We start from the raw sequence: 21,821 nt of genomic DNA, 5'->3' as shown, positions 1-21,821 counted from the left end.
TTCTCCTACATATTTTTGCGTACTTACGGCGCATTTCCATAACAATAGGCATGTTCGACAATAGAATTTCTGCTTTAATAATCTTGTCTTCGGATATCCGTGTAAAAATCTCGGTCGCGAACAGTCATATAAAATCTGCATGAAGAAAGACAGTCGGACGAGGGGCCCGCGAGGCTAATTCGTAAGGTTGACATTGATATTAGGGGATGATTAATCTTCCCCGGTTGAAAACGCACGAAGAATGGGAACGCGCGACGTAGACAAAGCCCATTATCGTTCTCACCATCATCCCTGAGATGATGGTACCGCGCTCACGAACTTCAGCGTCTTTCACCGAACGAGAAAAAAGAGAGAGAGAGCGCGCGCAGGACGTATTAGCGATTCGGCCGGGTTAGCACGTCGTATTCCTTTTATCTTTGCGCCCCGCGTCGCGATACCGTCGTAACGACGTTACCACGTTACCGTCTAATGACGCGACACGACTGATACCGTGGTAACGGAAAGAAATCGCGACCAGCGCGATATATCAACGGCGGCGATAAACGACGTGGAAAAGCGAAAATTAAAAACGCGCGCGTTCGCCTCGACACGCCTCGACACGTTCGGGTCCAGCCGTTTTTATTTCTCCCTCGAAAATACCTGATGCGTTATGTCGAGTCTCATGGCGGCACTGCCGTACTGCCGTATGCACACTTGTATTGTTTCGCTCTTTGCGATTTTCGATATTACGCTGCCGCAAACAGCTGCGAGCTAAAATAAAACAAAGAAAAATTTAAAAATGTCAAACGTCCCCCCCTCGCGATTTAATTACGGTTGATCTATAATTGTTATTTTGCGCTTACAATTTTACAATTCTACGATTTGCAATTTTTATCTCTGTAAAATAAAACGGATAAAAATGTGAGATGCAGTCATCCTGCAGATATGTTTAGAGAGAAATTCAGTCGTGACCACTCCTCGAGACGCTTATTCGACTGACGTATCTGTCGTGAGAAAACGATAGATACGTCTGATACGTCGCAATAATAAGATATTTCTACAGCGTGCATGGCATTTGCATTATTTGTGCGCTTTACGTGCGTGACAATATTCGTAACTCTCCATTTGAAAAATTTAAATTGCGTTAGTGCGTCAGTCATCGATCACGTGCAATCTGCCGACCTCAACGCTTTCTCATATCTCCCCGATCTCCCAATAATTTATCTCGGTCCCGAGCAAGATAACTCTTTGATGCAGACAATATGCGAGAAACTGTTACAAAAAACATCACACCAATTTCATGATTTTTTGTTATTGCCATTATCTGGTTAAAAATTTCTCACGATCTCTTCAGCTATAAAAATCAAACGACGTGTCAAAAATATTTAATATTATATAAACAATACTGTTACTCGCATTACTATATATTGCGCAATTAGAATATTATCACGGTCTTTTAGTGCGCAATTGAATCTCAGCATCGGGCAAGGTAAAGCATATCATCGCGTATCGATTTGGCGAACGTTTGTTCGACACCGCGCGCACCATTAAGGAACAGCCTTTGCGCGTTTCGCACCGTCTGACAGTCTCACATGGCGCATATCCGCATTGTCCATCAAGTAAACGTCGCTAGATCGCACCTAACCGCGCACGTCAGAAAATTGTACAGCTTGTCGAGGAGCATACGTATGGCTGTAATCTTAGCGAGCTGGTGATCTATAGCACGCGAGGGAGAACTCTATGGAGACCGCCTAGACGTTCGTGTGCCCTCCTCACCTTCCCTCCTGTCTGTTTCGACGATAAATCGTATCGCACATCTCCCCGTATCCGACCATAGTCTCGGACGAAATTTTTCCCAATTTTCCACGCACAAGGGAAAACAATGATACATATCTTTTTTTCTTTTATCTCGCATCCGTCTTTCACTTTTCCACCCAATGTTTTCCAACGCGGTTAACCGGAAAGTGATACAATCGACATTAGCGTACGGCTCTTTGAAATTTTCAAGTCAAGCAGTGCAACTGCAATTTCTGCAGTTCTAAGTCACGTCTCTCACTTTCTTTTCGTTATGAGGAGAATACTGTGTGAAGCAGAGGCGAGAATATTTTACAACTTTATATAGTAGACCTATATTTATATATGGATACTTTATCGTCTTCAGGTCTATTTTACTTTGTACATACAATGTACAATACATGTATACATGTATGTCGCGGCGAGTTTCAAAGAGGTTGCATGCCATCCTTTGTACGTGCAAGTGACACTCGGCGTTGTTGGAAGTTTTGCGAAATAACTCAAGGAAATGCATACACAGGACCTGAGAGCTTTTGCACGTAATGAAACTATGTAGACACTATTCTCGAGTTTTCGTAAGACCGCGGACGGGTCGGACGCGATTTAAGTGAGTTACATCGATTACAAAATTCCGCCTGTAAACTTGCCCAGTTATGTCGCGAGATTAATTGTACGTAGTTGCGACACAGCTGTAATGATTACAGCTGTTACACTCGATGTCTTTATAATTAATAATTTAGCGTTCGTGGGCGGCGGAGAGAAGCAATTTAATGAAAATAACACGGGTAAACACACATAATGTAATGGGATGATAATATCTGCTGCTATATCTACGTCTCGACCGGTTAACGAAATTACGGAACAATTACCCCACATTTGTTATTTCCTCTTCTAGCTGCTCATTGTGATTTCCACCACTTTGCCCTCTGTTTTCAGTTTACAAGTACACTAAATTAATTCTTACTGTAATATTAATTAAAGAAATTGGAAGATATCGATTAATGTCGACTATGTCCGCTTTGCTTCGCACAACAATACGTTTCAGTCTATAGTCTCAAGATGAGCGATCGTCGCAAAATGATCGCGTTTCATATAGAAAAAAAAAAAAGAATCCAATCTCTTCCGACGGGGAACCATCGATCTTCCTCATGCGTCCTCGACGATGGATATGTGAATACAGCTAATAAATTGCGATCGAACGCAGCTTTAATGCGCAGGAACGTTTCGCTTAATCCCTTAGAACGGACTGCGGAACGGTGTATAAACGAAGACGACATATTTCAGTTTAACCGACCTAATGTTTTAATAACACGCGGCACAATTTAAATAAAACTGTGCAAACTTATATTCGCGCTATTTTCCCATTGAAAATATCTTTCGTCCCTGTGCGGTTTTCGCGAAAATAAATATTAAAGATATATACGATTTCCTGTTTTCCCGCTTTTGTAGCCGCTCTGTGACCCACCGGGGAAAAGAAGCTCGGTATATCCCTCAGCCGTAGGAGCTTACTCTCGTTATTTGAAATTTTCTCAGGTATCGCATATTACGTTCTCAAATTGCAGCAAAGCTCTACAACGAATAGGATAGCTTCTGCGATGGCCGAGTTACCAATATTACTAATAGATACTTCAGAATCTTGAAATAAATCCGATGACAGAGATTACTTATATAAATTACTTATATATTTGACTACAACTCTGATAGCGGTTGTACAAAGGCGCTTCTAACGAGGCAAATATGTGCAACGTGCATTACTCCGTTGTTATTCAAGATACATCTCAAATAATTCTATACTATAGTCAATATTTTCCTCCTTCATTCATTGCCGTATCTGAACTATGAGGCTGCTGAAGATCAGAATCCAGATTAAACGGAAGCCTGGATTAGCGCGTTCTTTCCAGAGTCGTGCTTATTGCCTTACCCATCGGGGTAAAAAAAGGATAGTATTGGATCGACCATCCGTGGTAAAGACGTCGTTCGTTAAAAGTCTGATCGACGCCGTCACGTGATAATGATGACAAATATGTTCGCAAAAAAAAAAGAGAAAAAACTGTCACAAAGAGAATACAAATATCTCATATAGCCTTGGATTATCGTAATACTTCGCAGAACTTGTCTTATTGCTATTTTTGAGAACTCTGCCTTCGTATATTCGTGATCCTGACGCTTTAACCGTTCAAAAGCAGAGATTCCTCTTTTAACTTAGCTAGCGATACTTTAGATCGATATAGGAGGATATTACTCTTTATATGTTCTATTTAAATAGTAACTGCGATTCTGTGATACATATTTGCGTATACGATTTCGGGATTTTTCTTATATTTTCTTTATACATAGCGCTGCCGCATCTTTTCTTTCTTCTCTATAGTTATTTAATATATACTCTCTCTCTCTTGAGAGTTTTACATTTACGTTATGGTAACGACCTTAGAGAGAGCTCACCACAGACTGATAATAACTTCTTTTATCTTCTTCTCCGTCTTTCTCTTTTTCGTTCCGATGAACCGGTAAATTTAATCGCTACAAGCGGAATATTTTGCCAGGAACTTGAGGCAGCCGGCGACGAAAAAGAACGATTGCATGATTGCGAGGCAAGATAACAGCCAACATTATTGCGCTTCATGGATATTCAGGACCGCGCTGTAATCTCTCCATTTGAATATCCGGTCTGTGGCATCTCTCCCGGGCCCGGGGATTGTACCGGGTACAAGGGGCAATCGAGCCACTAATTCGGCACGAGCTCACGTAGACAACTGAATGCGAATGTCGCCCTCCACCACGCGCGATCGTAAAATCCAATTTATAGTGCCGAAGAAGGACATCTTTACGGCACCCGTGTCCTCGTATCAATTTTGGACCAAGTTGGATAAATGAACGGACACATCGATGTATTTTGTTACGAGAGTTATTTATTAGGGGAATTAAAAGGAGGACACAGAAAGTGAGGTGAGAGTCACTTGAAGTGACATTAGTGAACGAGGACCCGTGTCTGAGTTCTATCAGGCAGCGCGTTTCTATATATCTTTGCTTCCGCATCTTGACGAGCTGATCATAACAAGTCTCTTTCTCTCTTTCTCTCTCGTGTTTCTCCCCTCGTTAGTCGACCGGAGAACGCGGTGAATATCATTTACACATAGCTGTGGGTAGCAGAAATAAAGTTCAGCTACCGAGAAATACCATCGCGTCACGCCTCGTTACTTGAAACTTTGCAAACCCCGAGTCGACCGCGCATTAATCGATCGCCTCGACGCCAACATGAGCCGTCTAAAAATTTTCGGAAAGTGATCCACCATTGCGATGAGCTTGAAGGGAAAGGGTTCGATTTCGCGTGTCGAAGCAAAGGTCAACGGTCTCGGGCCTCGGTCGCCCTTCGCGTTTCGCGTTAATCCGCCTTGCCAGCGAGAACGCGCGCGTCTGCGCCACTTTGCGAAGCAAAATCGATTAGCTGGATTAAGGTACCTCGTGATTTCGGACACGGCGAACTTCGAGATTGGTATTATACCGCCGGAAGTTGCGGAAAACGGTACTTCCCTCGTGGCCTAAAGTGAATGTAAAGTTTTCGATTCTCTCGAGTTCTTTGGGAGCTTGAAAGGCCGTTATACATGTCGGCTCTCGCGACGCTGTTAATCGGTTCACTAACCGTGAACCATCGTGGAACTGCGGTTCGCGGATATTGCATTTAACGCGTTTGATTTTTTCAAAATTCTACGCATCGTGAATGTACTCAATAAAATGACTTTTGATACCTTCGGGAAGGAAACAGATGGTTATTAATAATTGTATCCGTTATCCAACGAGAATCGATATCCCGAGCCATCGGAAAGATACCGAATACCGTCGCTGGTTCAACGGGCAGGGTCAAACCAGCCACGGCCGTGCTTCTCTCGTTTGTCGGTGCGGAACGCGGAGCCAAGGAATGGCAGATGAAACACAGAGGGATGAGAACTAGTTGTCCCGTTGGTTGGTCATTCCGAAACACCAGGGACAGAGTAATGGACTGGCCGCGTTCGGAACGGTATATACGTATACAGCTAGACAATTCCAGCTAGACAGCCGGCATCGATCGAGGCCAAGTAAGCTCAACGAACGAACTTATTCCTGCCCGACCGCACGGTCAGTCCGTTTCTCTGACGTGCAGAAATAAGCCGGTCGCCTCGCAAGGTCTCGCGATCAATCTGCCGCGGAGGCGTTTAAATTCCACGGACTGCGCTTTCTTAGTTTTAAAGGGTCGCGTACTTGTTGAGTCCTCAATCCGTGAGCTGAAGCAATCTGAGGTAGATAGACCTTCACGAAAGATTCGAAGAGATTAAAGTGAGGTTGCGAGGAGCGTTAAACTTCCTCGGCTCTTGCACCAATTTCAATTAGTTCGTTGGACTTGTTCGTTGTTCTCGTAAGATCATAATTTTATAATTTTACCAGTACTGATATAGAAATACTTTATATAACGGTCGTGAAGTTTGCCGACGAGATTTAATGAATAAGCCACGATATTGTGTGATAGCGAATTATTGCTTCATCCATCTTGCAGGACTCATCGGCTCTTGCACCAATTTGGAATTCAGGCTTCGTTTAGGAATTCAAGGCCGCAAGTTTCAGACTCCTTCCTTCGCCTTCCTTCCTACGAAAGGGCAAACGGGTTAAGTAACGGTCTCAAAGCGAATCGATCTTCCGTTCCATTCTTTGCGCCGTTTGATGCAGGCTTCCCTCGTTTTTCTTCTCGATTCCCCGAATTCCATTCCGTACAAATAACTGCCGCCGTCCGATAAAATGTGACTGCCATATAATCTTTTAATTGCTGCACGTTTTTTTGGTGAACCATTTATTCTGGATGATAGACAAAATTGCTTTATGGTTCGAATATATTGTAATTTAATCGCAGATCGGAATTACACAATTGTAACATAACTTAAATCTCTCAAAACGATTTAAATTAATCGTTTGGTTGTTGTCGTTACCTTTGACCCGCGCAAATCTACCTGTCGATATTGTCCGTACTGTTGCAATAACTACAAATAATATTTGTTAGGAAAATATCGCAATCACGGTTATTCCTCTCGTTAGATGCATATATAGATAGAGGGAATCGACATGCAAACGACCTTCGATATATCGACAACACGCGGATGGAAATTTGGCGGCTGCACCACCGATCCGCGTCGCGGACGCATTGATTGAATTAATTGCAAGAATATTCAGCCGTGCACAGATACCGGCACCAACCCGTAACACTTCGATCAAGTGGACGAACCACTTTGTCATGCTGGACCATTTGAAAGTTTCAACATCCCTCGGCCAAACCACCGTGGCGAAAGCTCGCTTTAATCCCGTTCTCGTTAGCGGCGGGAAATTAATTAATGATGTTTATGGATAGGATATAACAGCAACCCACGACGCGAACAGTACCGCTAAAGGGTTTCACCGCACAAAAAGCCCTCGCTTTACGTCGATAATACCTAAATGGGTTCAAACATTGAAGCACCGTTACCAATAATAGTGAGTCTGTATTCGCGATCAGTATTCGTTAGCCTCATAAGAATAATTAACAAATATTGAATTTTCGCCACCGCGAATCTTGATCCATTATGCATCCCGTTTGAAGCTATCCATATAATTATATGATGAGAAGTGTGACAATTAATCCAATATGTATGCGTAATGCAATCTCACGTAACGTCTCCTCGGCAGGATACGCCTAACTGTATCTATGTGTCTTAAGGGAATACGTGAATTCGGCTCGCATGTGTCGCAATCGTTGCTAAATCGTGGAATAATCAGGAATCGAGGGTACTTGTTGGCCCGCGGCACATTTCGCCCGCCGCTCGTATCTCGCATTAGTAATTCGCGTCGCTAACAGATGAACTTCGCGCCACGAAGATATGAGCACGCAGCAGTTCAGAACACGTCTAACGTCGTGCACGCGCGTATAGGCGACCTTGGGTCTATACCGATAAAATTAATTGCGCCCATACATCGTCGAGATAAAATATGTTATACCATTTGCGCGGCAAAAGTGCCGATGCAATGCTAGACAAAACATTCCGGCTTGCTGAAAGAGTCACATGTTACCGTTATGCGTTGGAACGCACAAAATTTATGCTCGCGCCCTTCCTGTGGGCGGTTAAAAAGGTCAATTAAAACTTTTACGTAGCTGCAGGGCCACGCGTGATAATTAATTCGTGATTAATGCACCTCCGTTTCGTTCGCCGCACTGCACCGTTTGAAACACGAGCGCCTTTGCGTTGAGTTTCGCACACGCCGAGAATGCGGTAGAATATCCAATTTAGAGTTTAATTTAAATGCACATCGCGCGGATGCGCCAAATTTTATGACTCACGTGAAATGATTGGAACGCGCGAAATATTTGCCAAAAAATTATCGTTCAAATAATCGCTTCTGCCGTTAATTTGTCGTTAAATAGTTTCTATTCTAGAATATAAATGGCTTTCTGCACGAGCTGCGCAAAACGACTCGACCAAAAAGTAATTTTCGAACTTTTCTTGTCAGACATTCGGTGGATTCGAATGCAAATGAAACCTTAAGCATAAAAAATTGGTTCTCTTATCACATACATTTCTTTGGCTTTACGATTTTAAAATGAATTCAAAAGCAATTGTCGCGATTGGAAATCGGCCAAGGATGCAAATCAGAGATTATCCCTATTTCCCGGGGGTGAAACCCCGATCGATTTTTCTAATCGATTTTTCTAATTGCGATAGAGGCTACGGCTAACCGGAGGCATACGGGGAAAAATTGTCCCCGCGCTGGGCTAAAGTTTAAATCACTATTTTATAAAGGGAAAAGTTTTTCTCTGGCTTAAAGCTCGGCGACGAGAAGCCTCGAGAAGAACAAAGGGAAAGGGGGAAACACTCCAAGGAGCATTTTCAAAAGAAAGTTCTTGCGACAAGATACAATGCGAGGGAAGGAGAATCTCGAGAATGTCGTTCCTCTAATATAGTCTCTTTTCCAGCAGAAATTCGAGATTCTTTGATCATTCTCTTAAAAGAAGCGTATTCAAATTTCGATCTTTAATAGGAGCATGAAATAAGCAACGTTGATTCACCTGACTCTCTTGAAGATCCCTCCGTACATCGCTCTTCATTACATTAGCCGTTTAACTAAATGTAAGAATTGTTATGCGACAATACGACGTGCGAATTGGATTACTTAAGTCCATTCTATCTAATCTAACGACATGACATTATAACGCTTATTGTTACGCTACGAGCTTTCGAAATATCCTGAAGGCACGAATCCTGCCGCCGGCTTTAATTTAATTTAGCGCTCCAATTAACGCTACCAGGTGCGTTGTTTAGTGTCTTGCAGTGCACTCGAGCCGTTGGATAATCTTCTTTCGGCTTTAACTCTCGAGTAACCGCGTGTGGTTTAATGAACCGGTGTACGTTTCAGAGAGAACACGTTAAATCTACAAATTCCTCCGGTCCGCAGAGCACCGCGCCGGAACGTCAATTTTAATAAAGTTCGGCGCAATACAAATATCAACGCTTGATTGCACCAATTAGCAGTTGCGAGGAAAGCTCTTTCCAGGAATCTCCCTCTAAAATAAACTTCACAATGCTTACGCTGCGTTTGTCCAGAGATTAATTCATAACTCCACTTGATAATAGTTTTGCCGCCTCCTGTATCAGCCGAGCAGTCATAAACCACCGACCGGAAGTCGGGGCACACCGACGTGTGCACACACCCTCTTGTAGTACATGGACTTCGTATTAGGAGCGCTCGTACTATACTTTCAAATGCAATCTTAATAAAATGTAATTGTATAGGATTATACTTAGTTCCACGATCGCGATGTTAATTGAGGGTGCGTTGATCTCACCGAATATAACCGCGAATATGTCCAGCTTGCGTTTGAAATCATGACAAGTAGCATCGTGACACGTAATACATCGCTTCTCCCTTCCGATGCAAGAATTAATCGACAATTGATAAACAGTGGTACTTCTATATGGCTTCCGTACCGAGTCAGCCGCCATTCATGGAGTTCTCCAACCGGAAGTGGAAGCCGGTCAGTACGTGCGGCCTGGTTTCTCGCATTGGCTGCAATCACATGTGCACGTGAATGCTTCTATAAGCGCGTTACTCGAGCGCCCACGACGCGACGTGTCGGCACAGAAATTTCGTCGAAAGGCGCGCCGACAGACTCTTTACCACCCGGAAGCGCATACGGGAAACGGGAATGACCCTGTTGTGCTAACTAATGAAACTGCTACTCGGAACGGAGCGACGGCACGCGCTTATCTCGGAGTTCCGGTCGCTCGATTGGCTGAGCGCTTACAATGACGTTCCGCTTTGGGGTTGTACGGTCTCTGACAATACGCCGAGGAAACGTGCCTTGATTAGTGCTTTATATCCTGCGAAATTAGACAAGCGCGCTGGGAAGAGAGGAGATATTGTTTTTTTTTTTTATTTTTTTTTAACAAAAGGATTCTATTCTGTCTCTGGTTTATAACAAGACAGGTCTTGTCTGTGCTCAATGTGTAGTGTCATCATACAATGCTGTTATGTAGAAAGAACTAACTTTACATTTAACGTCAATTCCTACAAGAACGTTTATTAAGTGTAAATACATTAACGTACCGGGAACTTTAAGTTTTATCACTTTCCGTCTTCCTCGTTACATTGTTTATTAAACCGCATTGTCCCAATTAGTCCGCTCTTAGAACAAGGACAAACCAAAGCAAGTGACGCGTGGCGAGATTGTTCGGCTGGCAACGCGAAACTTTCCACTTGTTTCTATGCGAAATACATGGATGGTTTTCCCAATCCCGGGATTTCGGCATCGCCGGAACCGCCACCAGCCGTCCGACCATTTTGTCCTCGATGCCGGGAAAGTTTCCTCGCGTGCTTTCTCCCACCGCGGGTTTCGGCCGGACGGCGAAATATCCAGTAATTTCACGGAAGCCGCGGTCCCGCAGAAGTTTTGCGGATTTATACTTCGCGTGGAGACTACCGAATGCACCTGCGAGATGAGGGTTTTAACTAAGGTCGCATTAAGTAGGCAATTGTATCTCACGTGAACAGGGACGAGAGGCAGCCACTGGGACGTGAGCGATGTCCTTCACCTTTCGCCTTTTTTTTCCTCATCCTTCGTGTGCAGTTACGCCCTTTCTATGCGCCTGTTCTAACAAGCAAACAACTCACTTGTGTAGGAAAAGGGACACGTGTCGCGACAACACCTGTACACTGTGTATAAATGCACATTGCGCAAACAATATTTACTCTTCGCTCATTTGCACGCCTGGTGGAATAATTGGACAATAGTTTATGGTTTCCGCGTTATGCATTTTGATGACTCAACCGCGATGTCTCATACGTTCCCTAAAAAATCGGAAACTGAAGTCCCTGCCCGCGAATAATCTCATTTGAATAATTTATCCATCTGAATCGAGTCGGCACGATTGAATAACACATGCATTCAACGTCGCGAAAGGTCTTTAAAGAATTAAAGAAGGTTCAAGTACCGTCAAGCCTCCAAAACATTTTCGATCGTAGTTGAATAGCGACAGAAGTGAACGTCACGGTGAAGTTCTAGTTTCTTTTCTGGGCACACCGACCATTATAGGATATTGATTTATATATAGTAAAGGAATTACGAAAGATTCGCTCGAAATTATCTTTAAGCCCAAGAAAAAAGTAGAGTAAATTCGATTCGAGTCGTCTTCAGGGATGCTTTTAAGGAAACGACGGCATATATAGGGTGTATGCTTCATTTACGACGAAGCTCGACTAATTACGAAGCACAGCTTGATCGACTCTCTCTGCTCGTCTTCGCTCGTGGAAGCTGTTAAATTCGATATTCCGTCACTAAATAAAACGACGATCAGTCCTCCCTTCGCGCATATACACACACGCATACCCACATACACATACAAGTCGCTCGATACTTACTTACTCGACCTGATATCGATAATGAATTAATTTAACACTTTGTTCGACGCGACTGAAAGGACGAGACCTATCTATACCCCGAGTATAAGCAATTTTACTGAAACTTTTGGACAGGGTTTGCTTTTCGCCGTGAGTTACGGCCCTCGAAATTTCGTGACTCCGTTGATACACCCGGTTGTCTCGGTGACCCCGTCGTTGACTTCGAAATACTCCCTCGAAAATTATTGTTAGACGTCGACCCGATTCGGAAATTCGAATTCCGCGGTTTTCGCTGGCGGATCAATACCGCCGCGGAGAAGCGGAGAGAAGGCTGGTTACCTCTCGCGCGTTGGACATTTTACATTCTTGCCGCGGCGACAGATACGTAGGACGTAGAAATAAAAGGCAACTTTCACGGCAATTTTCCGATATTTCTTTTTTCGAACAGGTAAAATCAGAGCAGCCGTAATTCTACGCGCGTGTACAAGTTGCGTCGCGTGTTACATTGTTATATCTGCTCGTTATGATGGATGAAGAAAGAAAAGAAAAGAGCATGCTGATCGCAAATCTCCGATTTATGTAGCAAATTTTCCGAACGACGCGATTTGAAAGGCAACGATTCTTTACGATATCCGCGCGTATCGGCCGATCGCAAGGATGAGCGGCCCAGGGCTCTCGGATCGAATTGACATAAAAAGGACTCACGAGAGACGAATTTGAGAGTGCATGACACGGGAGATTTGATATGGGAGGGCATTTTACGGACGCTATTTCGCCCTCGGTTCGAAGAATTCCGCGTATCGATCCGTGTCGCGAATTACCGTCCGTATCGGACAACGATACCTGTACTTGAAGGTAACCACTATCCAATGATGATTGCCTCCAGCGCCTTCTCGCTGGTATCTAACGATTTTTCCGCAAGCGGTCGCGATCGATGTAATGAGCGGCTGTTATTAAGCTCTCTTTAATCACCTATATGGGCTATGTGAGATCGCGTGCTAAAGTGCGTGTACGGCCGTACAGACACAGCCATCGCGTCATTTATCGCAAACTGGGGATTTCAGGGTTGCACGCCTCCGTGAGCAATTGTGCTTCCACGTTTTTAACCCTGCCACTTCTTCTCCCGATGTTAACGTGCCACGAAAAGCCATCTCGAGTAAAATTGGAATTGAAATTATTCGAAACTACGCCTTTACATTGCAGTTCATACACTTCGAACACTTCGTGTTTATTTAGCGATTTTTAACTTTACCTGAAACTTTTCTGTCAAAAAATTGTAAAATATTAAATGTGAAGATGTGCGCGTTAGTTTGTTTAACTTTGACGGTTACGAGGGACGGTTCTCGACGATGGTTTATGTTTATTTTATAGCACATGGTTTTCAGTTTATTTTATAGCACAAGTACTGACATCACGTATTTAATTTGAGGACAAACGTAACGAACATATTGACGCAAAATATAATATTCCCCCTCCCGTGTCTCCGATCCCGATGAAAAAACTCCTTGATTCTTTTCCCGCAGGGGGGATGCCGACCCTCCCCAACCACTTTTTTACCCCTAGAAGTGTCACCTATCTATCCATTGATCCACTTCATTTGCATCCTTACAACCTTATTTTCAAGCAATCGATATCGGGCAAAAAGTGAAAAAATACGACGCGATTTTTTATCTTTTTAACATAATGACGAAAATTAAATTGTTATTTTTATTAATTGCTGCAAATTTATATTTTACATTTCTGTTAGACAATATTGAGAGCCGGAAAAGGGAATTTTGTTGAATAATTTCCAGATACGTATAATAACTAAATATATAATTATTCTTTATTAAAATATTTCTATTTTCATGAAAGGGCATCGATGTTAATATATCGCGAGATTAAAGCATGAATTTTTAAAATATTCGAGAGGAGTATAAGTTAATTATGTTATAATTGAAGCTATGAATAAAAATGTACTTATTAACATCAATTTTTCGATTAATTTAATTTCCATAACAATACTGTTATACGTAGAATTATTGCCAGAATAGTAAGTCATGAGATAGGGAATTTAGCCGCGTTTTTATCTTTTCTAAATTAAGTGTCCGATTATACGGTGGTAAAAATCGATAACTCGATAGCAAAAGGCAGTTACCGATTGACAATGCGAAGTAATGATTATCTCTTTCCCGTAAATGTGCCTCGTTTATTCGAATATCTGCCATGATTTGCTTGTCTGAATACTGCTAGCAGCGACAGGATCGCATAGCATGAAATGTTAGACAGTTCCTTGTTATTTAGTCGCGATAATGATATCACGACACGCAGTTACAACGTTTAGAAAAAATCCCCCTGAGGCTCTAATCTTGAGAGAAACTTTTTTGACGCAAACACGCCGACGTCGTGGATTTACTGGAGCGGGGTCGGATCCGTTGCGCATATCATCCGATTTAAGGAGAGAGGGTGAGCGCACGATAAACAACGTGGGAAAAATACTGAGGGAAAGCTTGTCGGACGATGTTATTTCTTTCGGATAGCGATAACTTGGAAGTCAAGTGACTGGTCGATCTCATTTGACGCGAGGTGTTAGGTTGACATTGTATGAATGAAAATCTGAAGTGGGCTCAGTGAACCGGGTAGTTCCGCGCACAATTCCGCTCTCTCTCTGTCTCTCACCCTCTCTCAACCCCCTTAACCTCGGAAGACGCTCTCGGTGAACGAGAATTTCAGTCAACCGACGCAGGAGTGTCGATTCAAGACGAATGGAGAGAGAGAGAGAGAGAGAGAGAGAGAGAGAGAGAGAGAGGGAAGAAGAAAGAGACAGACAATCGTACAAACAGCCAAAGCGTCTTTTGATCTGACAGAGAAATTGTCGGAAATAAAATTTAAAAATGAGCAGTATTCAGTGAGGCACAGCTGTTTAGCGGGAGGGACAAATATCAGATAAGGCGAAGAGTTACTGGAAGAAGACAAGACTACGATAAATATCGAATTCCGATATAGGGAAAGAGGGAAAGAGGGAGAGAAAGAGAGAGAGACAGAGAGAGAGAGACAGAGAGAGAGAGAGGAAGTTAGATTCGCACACGGTTTTGGAGGGTTGCTGGCGAATATTGATCCTCGACGCGCCGGAGTGAAAGCTGGGCCTGGAAACCCTACGGGCTGCGAGATCCGCTTGCCCTTTGCGTTGTTGGTTATAGCGCGGTTCGTTAACGTGAGCGAAATTCGAAACGTCGCGGAAAATGCTCGCTACGCGAGCACCGCAAGTGTTGTAATACAAATCGTCCATCATGATTATCGTATTATTGACGAGCTGGTAGATGCGTGTACGCGACGTAAAGCACGCAACCCGCGCGGTGTTATTGCCAATCTAATTATGCGCGTACGCGGACAGATCACGAGAGTATGATTAATATGCGATACATGTACACAACGCGGTCCCCGAAGGACACCAGTTTGCGGAAACTTGGACACCGCAAAAACAAAGTTAATATTCGTCAGATGAGTGCTCGCCAGACGACGAGAAGACTGGGTTATCTTCGCTGGAACTTTAAAGCCTACCTGCGGTTCAAGTTAATCTTCTATCATACACCGCGAACGGATGCGGTAACAAAATAATACGCGAAATATCACGCGACGTCTCGTTACGAAATTTCTCCACTCTCAATTGTGCTATAAATATAGAATGTCGATATTTAATAAATAGATGCATAGGAAATATATATTATCTCAACAACTCGGTAATTGCATAATAGTGATATAACATCTAAGTTTTCATATCGTTTGAAAATGTACTACAATTACACTCATTGATCTTTATAACGATTACATAATCCTGTTATTTAACAATACGTTTGACATAAATTTCTTTAATATAAATTTTTATAGGGATATATTATTTTACCCTTTCTGCTGTTTTCAGTATACGTTGCAGTTTGCGATAACAATTCTAAGGCCGACCTTTAAATCGTTATTTTTCAACAAAATTCTTAGAAACACGGGGTCCACCAAAAAGTTCGATTTCCCAATACGATTCGGTTAGCACGACAAAAGGAAAAACTTGCGACATAGCGGTAGAGTTGTTCAAACTTTGAACTTCACTGGATCGTGAACGGCTCGACGGTGTCCCGATGAAAAATGTATCTCCGAAAAAAGAGGAAGTACCTCGATCACGCTCGTGGGGGGATATTTCTTACATAACTTCGCTTCTCAAACGTCAGAGCTTACGAAAGAAGTTTTACGAATATCGCGAAGAAAATTATTCCTCATTTAGATTTAATATTAGATTAATATTAGATAGTTCGGTCGCGATATTATTACGAGCAAGCCAATGCGGGGGCAATAGAAATGGCGTTCTCTGGAATAACGTAGAGATCTAATAATCTAATAACAAGGAATCCCCTATGAACGTAAGAATACAATTCGAGCAATTGCTTCTTAAAGTAAATTACATTCGAGACTCCAATGCTCGAACGATATTGCCCACAGCATCAGGAACATATCTCCACCTGCCAGAACCTGGCTTTTTCAATTTACCGACAATATACGCGCAACATCCGTGCAGAATCGAATTCCATTTCAACGTCTGTCGCCATACTCCTTCGGAAACGTTTGGATCGTTTCGCTCTTCCCTGCTTCTCAGTGGGTGTCGCTGTTGCAAAGCAACTCATTTTTCCCATGTAGCGTCAGGAGGATAATCTCGCGGCCAACTTGCTGGTAGAGCAGGAGGCTTCTTCGAAAGAGACCAGCAGGAATACAAGAAAATATCATCTAGAATGGCTATTGTCCTGAAAAGTAGAAATTATTACGCAATATTGCTCGCAGCATAATAAAACGTATTATCTTATATCAGTGTCCGGGTTTACCTTCATTAGGTGAGTACGGTAAATGTTTTGCTTCACGTATGGAAGTCATGCGCGCGGCTTACAAGCAAAATCCAATTCCATCTTACCATGGAGTTCTTACCCCCTCTTTGAGAAATGAGATCTCGCGAAAGAAGAAGAAGCCACGTAAATCCGCTTCTAATGGTCTCGGGTGTATTTTATGCGTCCGTGAGGACGGCGATGCCCGTTTTATTGGGTTTGCGCGAAACCAACTTAAAAATTTAGAGAGAGAGAGCGAGAGAGAGACTGATTCTCGAACGCGTCGATGAAGTCAGAGGCTGAAAAACCTCATGAATTATCAACCTCTCAAAAATTGACTGTTCAATTAACGGGACGGATGTCAATAACGGTACAAATAGAGATAACGGAAATAGATACGATCGCAGGAAATTCGACGCGATTTCCAATAATGAAGACACGCTGGGTGAATTTCGCTTGAATCCCGTCAAATGTATGATAAAGTGCGATTCGCACGGCCCGATCTTCGCGTAATTCGAACATTTTCGAACGCTAATACACGCGAACGACTATTCCGGGATTATCGACGATATACTCCTCAGATGCCATGAAACACCAGGCCACGTTGCACTCGGCGAGGCCATTACAATTTATAAACGGGCATAAATATCTTCGAATACACGACACCGTGCAGCGCATTTTGTTGCTCACTCGGATTAATTATTGACCGGGCCCAGCTGGCTCTTCGATAGTTTCCAGCTGGTTATTCATTTTTTACAATAACGGGTCGTTTATGTAAACTTTGAGCAAGAACGATATCGATATACATATATCTATACATGTATCTATAGCGGCGAGACCGACGCGAGTTGTTTCCAAAGACCATAATGCCTTTTCCACCACGCGGTTTATCGGGTACATAAACTGAATTGTGCCGGGTAACCACAATATATTGCACGTTATGACGCATCTTGTAAATCCGTAGTGCGACAATATGCGCGGGCAAACCCCTAAAATTTAATAAAAGAGATACCTTATGACGCCTTTATGGCATAGGACATTCACAGGCTCGTTTGCAGAACATTTACGGAACAATTGCTTGTTTTTACTTTTATTGGGACTGTAGAGTAATTTATAACAATAAACAACTATAAACAACATTTCATTATGCTAATATCTTATTTCTGATCACGTTTAAATACATGAAAGTCCGTTGCGACGTTACACGCAGTGAATAGAATATATCGTAGAAGCTTACTGTAGCTTAAATATGGAAATAAATATAATTGAATATCGTGTCCATTGTCTTTCGGCTTATACTTTAAATGTCTCGTATTACGTCGAAATTGCGTTTCTATTCGCCAATGAACGTATTTTGAAACTTTACGCGATGGTTTTGTTAAACAGAAAATTCACGAATGAACGACGACGACGACGACAATTTAAGCGCGATATTCGCTACACATCGACGGAATAATGCAGATTAATTCTTTTGTCTTGCCGCAGCAAGATCGCCGGCCCGGCAAAATTACCGAGCGGTTCCTGCCGCGCAAGAATGGTTATATGACAATTAATAATACTATAACAGCGAGAAAGAGAAAGACCTGTTGCTTGATAAATTTAGCCTATCTGCGTGAGACATTATCTCGAAAAACTAACTTCTACAGCATCGTATAAATTTCGTAGTTGACCCTGCCATCTGTGAGAAGTCGTTTTCTCCCCGTCTAGGATGGGATTAAGCGGTATCTCTCCCGTATCCCATTTCCGGCGCAGCCTTCGACCTATGTATAGGTCTTCTTAGGATAGAATAAAAAGATACGCGAGAGTCGTATTTATTCTCTTTTATTTTTGCGCGAATTATATATCAAAGCATCTGTTGATTTTTTATTAGGACACATATACTACACATATAACATACGCACACATATAATATTACGCAACATCATGAACATTGTATCAAATACTCACGGTAACGAGAATTAATGTCGTTCAAAGAAATTGCACTTTCCTTCTTTCTACTTCCAAACTATCGTACTTAGGGACGAAACTGCAATAAAGGAGAAAGAGTATAGTTTCTTTGCGCGTTGTATGAGGTTAATGTTTCCGATGTCGTGATCATCTTGCTGGAACGTTTGTGGAACTGCATATTGCATGTGTTGCAGAAAGTGGTTCAACAAAAACTACATTAATGTATGATTTTACAGATACGTCTTTCTCGTGTCCATCTTGAAAACTACAAGAATAATTTACGCTCTTTTTTTTGTCACGGAAATCTCGAGAGGAAAACTACCTGGGAAAGTACCTTAGCAGCAACTATGTCGCGATGAAATTGAAAATTAAAATTTATGATCGCATTAAACTGCATATAGCGACATGCCACGCAAGTGGCAACTCCCCGAAGTTTCACGACAATACAAGTAATTACACGAGCAACTAGTTTTCTTTCTTATCTTAGATGCGCTCGAATGTTCTCTCTCTCTCTCCCTCCCTCTCGAGTCCCGTGCGCGCGATTTTCAAAGGGATATTTTTCTCCATAAACATGTGATGCACATATAAGAAAATCTCCGGCGATAAACTGCAAAATCCCGCAGGGTTGTCCCATTTTTCGCTATACATGACGTGTTGTGAATTAATCTCGGTCCCCCTTTTAACAAGATTATGGTCTTTTACGCTATCCAGAAGCGGCCGAGCGATGGTTTTTCTCTAACGGGAGAAACCGGGTTTTACCCGGTTAAAAGCGTTTTACGTTATTTTTCGTTGGAAATTTTTCGTGTCGCATATAAGTAAGCTCTTCTACAAATCACCCTAAAATACTACTTACGATACCGTACACCGTGGGAGCATAAATAAATCATTACGCTATTTTACAGAATATAAGAGCATATAAATTTCTACGATTTTCGTATAAAAAAGCGGACAAGGATTTTTGTGAGATTTATGAGGTAAGCCAAATTTGTGGAAAAAAAAACATTAGACGCTCGAAAAATTCACAAATTTTCTATAGACCGAAGAATATCCTTTTTACGTGTAAAGTATAATAAATTTTGACCCTCGCCACTCGCTGACATTTTATCTACTTTGTAGGCGAGCCCATCAAAATCCTCTTTAAAAGTAAAAAATTTCCATGCAGTGGAAGCTTCAAAAGGTACAAAAGATACAAATCCAATCGTACAAGCGAATGTATCAATTTACGATCAATTTTGCAATGATATTCATCTTCGATAAGAACAATCTACATATCGGGATGATTTTGCGTATAAAATCTATTTAACGGGCATCAGATAATCGATACATGGCGTGACTTGTTGCATCGAAATACTCGATTTCCGACAGACTTTCCGTCGCCAATCCACCGGACTTCCGTTCTTAATTAACTACGAAGCAGCTTAAGTCGGCTTAAAGTAAAATCTGAAATAGTTGGGAAACGGAGATTCGTTTTACTGCCGCGTCGTATTTCACTTTTCACTCACTCTCACGGGGAATATACAATAGAAAGCACCGAAGGAAGCAACTTCGTCGACGACGGTTGATATCGAACGACACTTATCGTGTTAGTAATGATCGTCTTGTGACGTGAAAAATATAAAGTCTACGGTAGAACTATCGGTAAGAATTAACCGCCCACTATATTACGCGAATAGTAATCTCTGTGACACGAGATATAGCACAATAAACATTCCAGTTGATACGTAGTTTATAGATAGTAGATCGATAATCATTCGGCTTTACTGTGTTTACATGCCATCAGCTATCTGCAATTGATATCGTAAAGACGTAGAGCGACAGCATGAGCGAGAATAAAAATAACTGGCCCATAAAGAAACGCTCTATACTCCGTCACGTAAATAACCGCTGCATATTAATAGCTATTAATTGTGCGATTAACGACGATAATTTTGTACCGTTATCCTGCACGTAGCGCGTGCAGGAGGGCGCGTTACAAAGGAGCGATATATTAAAACGAGACATATACGGCGTATCTTATTTTCTGCCTGCCGCGACATTCAAAGAAACGCGGCGAGGGGAAATATTTGCGAACGCGGGAGGAATCTTCCACGAGTTGAATTCCCGCAATGGCGATATAACCGTTCGCCCCTTTTGTGATGCAACTCATGAATGCCCATTTTGACCCGGCGAGGAATCTGCCTGCGGTACACATACATCCAGCGCAATATCGTCGTGGCGGTATTCTTTTCTGCGGCCCGTGACAGCTCGTTTAACCGGAAGGAAGCCGATAGGAAGCTAGCAGCACGTGAAACGATGGAGCTAGATTCTCGAGTGTAAAATATAAAAAGGGCACGGGTGATAAACGCACGTGCCGCTTGATATACGATCGTAAATAGCGAGCCACGATCGTTGTTAGAATCTTGAAGTCCGAGATAATTCATCTTAACAAAGTAAAGTGTCACGCGATATTTTAAATCACGACAGTTACGTCTCATGTCATTTTTATGGCGTTTGTCGACACGCAGGGTTAACATTGTAATACTTTTCAATTGAAGAAAGGTTAAAGGTTCAGAATACATTATTCTAAGCTGGTATTTCTTGATTTAATATATATTAAAATGACAGTCGCGCGGTCGAATAAATTTTACATTACGATACATCACTTAAATCGACGATTTACGATGATATTGCTTTTTGTCAATTATTAGGAATTTTTAACGTAAAATTCAAGGTTTTTTTAACTACGCGTCTTTTTGTTTCAACGCCCTGTATAATGCACGCGAAATTAGGTTAACGACTTTCGAGATTGCACGATCATTTCGGGTAGCTTTAAGCGACACGTTTTCCCATTATTACGGAATAGTAATTTCATTGCCGTCATAAAAAGTAGTATCTTGTCCGTGCTGTACTGTCTGGGATAAATCGTGACGGAAAGACGCGTATAAAAAGAAATGTCGATAGCTGCGCGAAATCTAAAAATAACGGCAATAAAGAATTGACTTGTCGACAGTTTATGAGGATCCAGGATCTAGATACGATCGATCGGTAGGCTTTCGGGTCGTGATGGTTATTTTGATCATTGCTAACGATACGTGAATGTAACTCGCAGCAGGACACCGGGTAGAATTACACTAGATCAATAAGATGACGTGTAAATGAAGCATTTCTCTTAAATCCTTTATTTCATAAATTATACGGTCAATCGATTTTTAGCACGCGATATAATATTTAAGTGTTCACGTATATTTGACAGAATTTTGATCTATTTCACAGCGGAGTCTCGCCTCGTCACTATTAAGTTTAGAATGAGGCCAACGAGGCGCAATTAGACAGAAATCTTGATAGCGGCACACACTTATAGTCAACCTATGATGATTAATTTCAATAATACAA

The 21,821-nt window shown here is 42.2% G+C and overlaps 1 protein-coding gene across 10 annotated transcripts in view; it reads left to right on the top strand.

Moving 5' to 3' along the window:
* The window catches only part of Unc-13 (unc-13), a 92,260-nt gene that overhangs the window by 9,945 nt on the left and 60,494 nt on the right, over positions 1-21,821 (top strand). The window lies entirely within an intron of this gene.

This window comes from Temnothorax nylanderi, unplaced genomic scaffold (assembly GCF_030848795.1).
Source record: "Temnothorax nylanderi isolate EJ_2023f unplaced genomic scaffold, tnyl_v1.0 TNYL_tig0072_pilon, whole genome shotgun sequence".
Taxonomy (NCBI): domain Eukaryota; kingdom Metazoa; phylum Arthropoda; class Insecta; order Hymenoptera; family Formicidae; genus Temnothorax; species Temnothorax nylanderi.
Note: the sequence above shows the minus strand (reverse complement) of the source record. Positions and strands in the feature narration are given on the sequence as shown.